This window comes from Rattus norvegicus, chromosome 2 (genome assembly GCF_036323735.1).
Source record: "Rattus norvegicus strain BN/NHsdMcwi chromosome 2, GRCr8, whole genome shotgun sequence".
NCBI lineage: Eukaryota > Metazoa > Chordata > Mammalia > Rodentia > Muridae > Rattus > Rattus norvegicus.
In genome coordinates this window covers 49,652,553-49,658,712 of record NC_086020.1, presented here as the reverse complement: position 1 = coordinate 49,658,712, position 6,160 = coordinate 49,652,553, and positions in this window count along the sequence as shown.

Below are 6,160 nucleotides of genomic sequence, written 5' to 3'. Positions count from 1 at the left end.
ACCTGCCTAGAGCCCTCAGGATACAGGAACCCAGGATCATTCTGGGACAGAATCCTTCCAATTTCCACCTGAGCCCTGAGCTGACCCTGTAACATAGCTCTCTGTACCCAGATTCCATGAGGAGAGAGCTAGACTTTCAGAAGTGCTGACAATCCTGAGAGCCCAGGGGAGAGCACCACTTATGCTCACATTCCTGGCCCAAGAGGAACATGCTTGGAGCCCTCTTCACACAGGAACCAGGGAGCAATCTGGGACAGGATCCTTCCTGTTTCTGCCTGCACCCTGATCCGACACTGACTCAGTTTTCTGTACCCAGATCCCTCCAGGAGAAAGCCAGTCTCCAGGAGTGCTGTAACACAGGCATAAAGGAGGGTCAAGCTCCCACTGTTAGACACAGCAAGACCAGCTAACACCAGAGACAATCAGAGGGCAAGAGACAAGCACAAGAACGTAAGCAACAGAAAATAAGACTAGTTGGCATGATCAGAGCCAAGTTCTGCCACCAAAGCAAGTGCTGGATAAACAAACACAGCAGAAAAGCAAGATGTGGATTTAAGTTCACATCTTGTGATGATGATAGAGGACTTTAAGAAGGATATAAATAACTCCCTTAAATCACAAGTAAACAAGGAGAAGCCCTTAAAGAGGAAACACAAAAATCCCTAAAAGAATTACAGGAAAACACAACCAAATAGGTGAAGAAATTGAACAAAACCATTGAGGATCTAAAAATGGAAAAAGAAACAATAAATCACAAAGGGAGGAAAACATGGAGATAGAAAACCTAGGAAAGAGATCAGGAGGCAGAGGCACAAGCATTACCAACAGAATACAAAAGATAGAAGAGGGAACCTCAAGTGCAGAAGATACCATAGAAAACAATGACACAACCATCAAAGAAAATGTAAAATGCAAAAAGCTCCAAACCCAAAAACATTCAGGAAATCCAGGACACAATGAGAAGATCAAACATAAGAATAATAGTTATAGAAGAGAGCAATGATTCTCAACTTAAAGGGTCAGTAAATACCTTCTACAAAATTATAGAAGAAAACTTCCTGAACCTAGAGAAAGAGATGTCCATAAACATACAAAAAGTCTACAGAACTTCAAATAGATTGGAGCAGAAAAGAAATTCCTCCAGTTACACAATAGTCAAAACAACAAATGCACAAAACAAAGAAAGAATATTAAAAGCAGTAAGGGAAAAAAGTCAAGTAACATATAAAGGCAGACCTATCAGAATTACACCAGACTTTCACTAGAGACTATGAAAGCCAGAAGATCCTGGGCAGAAGTCATACAGACCCTAAGAGAACACAAATGCCAGCCAAGGCTACTATATCCAGCAAAACTCTTAATTACCATAGATGGAGAAACAAAGATATTCCATGACGAAACCAAATTTACACAATATCTTTCCACAAATCCAGCCCTACAAAGGATAAGAGATGGAACACTGCAATACCAGGAGGGAAACTATACCCTAGAGAAAGCAAGAAAATAATCTTGCAACAAACCCAAAAGAAGAGAACCACAAAAACATAATTCCACCTCTAACAATAGCAATAACAGGAAACAACAACCACTATTCCTTAATATCGCTTAACATCAATGGACTCAATTCCCCCCAAAATTACATAGACTAACAGGCTGGATATGTAAAGAGGACGTGGCATTTTGCTGCTGGAAACACACAGGAAACACATTTCAGTGGCAAAGACAGACACTTCCTCAAAGTAAAAGACTAGAAAACAACTTTCCAAGAAAATGGTCCGAAGAAACAAGCTGGAGTAGCCATGCTACAAAATAATAAAATCGACTTTCAACCAAAAAGTTATTTAAAAAGATAAGGAAGAACCCTACATATACATCAAAGGAAAAGTCCAGTAAGGTGAACTCTCAATCCTTAATATCTATGCTCCAAATGCAAGGTCACTGATAAACATAAAAGAAACCTTGCTAAACTCAAAGCACAGCTCAAAGTTCTTAAAATAAACTAAACAGAGATATAGAGAAACTAACAGGAGTTATGAACCAAATGGATTTAACAAACATCTATAGAACATTTCACCTTAAAACAAAAGATTACAACTTCTTCTCGGCATCTTATGGTGCCTTCTGCAAAATTGACCATATAATTGGTAACAAAACAAGCCTCAACAGATACAAGAAGATTGAAATAATCCCAGGCATCCTATTAGATCATTGCAGTGTAAGGTTGGTTTTCAATACCAACAAAAACAACAGAAAGCCCATATATTCATGGGAGCTGAACGATGCTCTACTCAATGATAACTTGGTGAAGGAAGAAATAAAGAAATTGAAGACTTTTTAGAATTTAATGAAATTGAAGGCACAACATGCCTAAACTTATGGGACACAATGAAAGCTGTGCTAAGAGGGAAACTCATAGCTCTGAGTGCTTCCAAAAAAAAAAAAAAAAAAAAAAAAAGGAAGAACATACATCAGTAGCTTGAGAGCACATCTAAAAGCTCTAGAACTAAAAGAAGCAAATACACCTAAGAGGAGTAGAGGGCAGGAAATAATCAAACTTGGGGCTGATATCAACCAAGTAGAAACAAAAAGAACTATACAAAGAATCAAGAAAACCAAGAGCTGGTTCTTTGAGAAAATCAAGAAGATAGATAAACCCTTAGCCAAACTAATGAGAGAGAAAGTATTCAAATTAACAAAATCAGAAATGAAAAGGGAGACATGACAAGAGTCGGAGGAAATAAAAAAAATCATCAGATCCTACTACAAAAGCCTATATTCAACAAAACTTGAAAATCTGCAGGAAATCGACAATTTTCTAGACAAATACCAGGTATCAAAGTTAAATCTGGAACAGATAAACCATTTAAACAACCCCATAACTCCTAACGAAATAGCAGCAGTCATTAAAGGTCTCCCAACCAAAAAGAGCCTAGGACCAGATGGGTTTAGTGCAGAATTCTATCAGACCTTCATAGAAGACCCGGTACCTATACTATCCAAATGATTTCACTAAATAGAAACAGAAGGAACACTACCTAATTCCTTCAATGAAGCTATAATTATGCTTTACCTAGAGCACACAAAGATCCTACAAAGAATGAGAACTTCAGACCAATGAATGTTGATACAACAGTACGTAATAAGTTTCTCACACATCAAATCTAAGAGCACATCAAAACGATCATCCATCATGATCAAGTCGGCTTCATCCCAGCAATGCAGGGATGGTTCAATATACAGAAATTCATCAACATAATCTACTATATAAACAAAGTAAAAAAAACTTCATTGCCATCTCATTAGACGCTTAGAAAACATTTGACAAAATTCAATTCCCCTTCATGTTAAAAGTCTTGGAAGGATCAGGAATTCAAGGCCCATACCTAAACATAGTAAAAGCATTATACAGCAAACCAGTAGCTAACATTAAACTAAATGGAAAGAAACTTGAAGCAATCCCACTAAAATCAGGGACTAGAGAAGTCAGCCCACTCTCTCCCTACCTCTTCAATATAGTACTCAAAGCCCTAGCCAGAGCAATCAGATAACAAAATGAGGTCAAATGGATACAAATTGGAAAGGAAGAAGTCAAAATATCACCATTTGCAGATGATATGATAGTATATTTAAGTGACCTCAAAGGTTCTACCAGAATACTCCCAAAACAACTTCAGCAAAGTACCTGGATTTAAAATTAACTCAAACAAATCAGTAGCCTTTATCTCCTCACAGGATAAACAGACTGAGGAAGAAATTAGGGAAACTGCATTCTTCACAATAGTCACAAATAACATAAAATACCTTGGTGAGACTCTAACCAAGCAAGTCAAAGATTTGTATGACAAGAACTTCAAGTCTCTGAAGAAAGAAATTGAAGATCTCAGAAGATGGAAAGACCTCCCACGCTCATGGATTGGCAGGTTTTATGTTGTAAAAATGGCCATTTTGCCAAAAGCAATCTGCAGATTCACTGCAATCCCTATAAAAGTTCCAACTCAATTCTTCATAGAGATAGACAGAGCAATTTGCACATTCATTTGGAATAACAAAACACCCAGGATAGCGAAAACTATACTCAACAATAAAAGAACTTCGGAGGGAATCAGCATCCCTGACCTCCTGTATTATAGAGCAATAGTGATAAAAACTTTCTGATATTGTTTGCTTTACTGTGTCCTATAGCTAAGAACTCTCCAGCTTTTTGTATATAAAATTATTTCATTAGTGTTCTTTGCTAAAGGTGACAAAGTTTTCCTTTTAGTAATTCATCACTCAGTTACCTTCCATTATGTAAGACTTCTTATAAGGAGTCTTGTTGGGAAAACCTGCCAATTAAGGTCAACCATGTCTACATAGCTCCTCTTAGCCTTGCCCCAGAATGGAGGACTCCCTTTACCCCTTTATCAGCAAGGTTTCCCCTTCTCTAACCTTGTCTGGGGATCCCAACACACACACACACACACACACACACACACACACACACACACACACACACACACACACCCACACACACATCCTTTACCTGAGTAAGGGCCTGTAGCCCTTGGCAGACCTACGAATTTCACTTCCACTTTCTGATAAGATCCTGCTCATCAAGTACCTGGGATTCCTAGAATGCCTCTTTAAACCAATAGGCATTCCTAGTACTTTAAACTCTAGCCAATGAAACTTCACCTTAAGAAGATTCTCCTCCCACTCTCCAAGGATCATCTATAGCCCTGATTCTGTTCCCCCATAGCTCCTCTTTCTCAAAGCGCACACCCTCACTCACAGCTGGACAGGGATCTTACGGGCCATAGCCATTCTGGACTCTGCTCATCCTTTCATCTGCAGCAGCGTCTAGACACCTTCAGAGGGAGGAAATGGAGGGTGTGGAAACAAAGTTGATTCCCAACCTGCGCACCACAGATTCTTATGTATTCCTCTGTATACATTCTAAATAAGTAAAATTATCTGTATCCCTCTGGAATGGTTCTTTCCGGCTTGTGATTGTCAAGATAGTCTCATTATCTTTGCTCTCCAACAATTTGAATGTGTTAATGTATTCAACTTTATTTTGTTTTTCTCATTCACAAAAAGATCTTTCTGTGTATAAATTGTTCTTTCATTGACAGACAATTGTTGATCTAAGACTATTTAGTATACATTTGTAAGATATTAGTAAGGAAAGTTAACACTAATGAATTACCAACTGGGTCTCACTGGTGTCCCAGTTAGCATGGGAAAGTGAAGGATATTTCAAGAATAGGTTCTTTGCAGTCCATTGTCTTACTATTCTTCTGTTGCTTCAATATGACCCTGAGTAAATATGACTTTAATCTTGACTGAGGCTATAGCAATGCCAAGGGCATCAACTCTACTAAGTATTTTTTAAATTATTAACCACATGGATATATCGATCAGTCTTAACACAAATTTGATGGTATAGTAGAATCTAAAGCAAATGTATCTATACAGATACATTTAACTGAGTTTAACTGAAATCTTAATACTAGTAAAACTACTCGGAACACTGCATACATGCGACACCGAACAGCATAAAATGTCAAAATCATGTCACATCAGCTGAAACAAAATTAATCTTTAGTTTCTATCATATCCTGGCTGTTTTGTTGTCCTTCTCATTTGGAAAATGGATGTGACAGGTTTTTTTTAAATTTTTTTAATTTAATGTTCCCCCTTATATTGCATCCTGACTGCAGTTACCTCTCCATTCTTTCCTCTGATTCCCCCTCTATGCCTTCCTTTTCCCCCTCCCTTCCCTCTCCCCCAGACGCATTCCTCCTCCTTTGCTCTTCAGAAAAGCATAGGCCTCCTAGGGATGTCAACCAGATGTGGCGTATCAAATTGCAGTCAGATTAGACACCTCCTCTCATATTAAGGCTGTATGAGGCAACCCAGTAAAAGGGAAAGGATTCCAAAAGCAGGCCGAGGAGTCAGAGGTAGCCCTGCTCTCAGGGTTAGGAGCCGAAGCTACACAGCCGAACATATATGAAGATGGTTTTCAGCAATTTGAATATGTTAATGTATTTAATTTAATTTTGTTTTCTTTTTTCAAAAAAGACCTTTAAAATATCTGACAGTATTTTCTCAGCTCTTACACATTGGTTAGCTACCTGTTACTAATTTAGGAAAATTTTTAATTAGTATATCCTTAAAT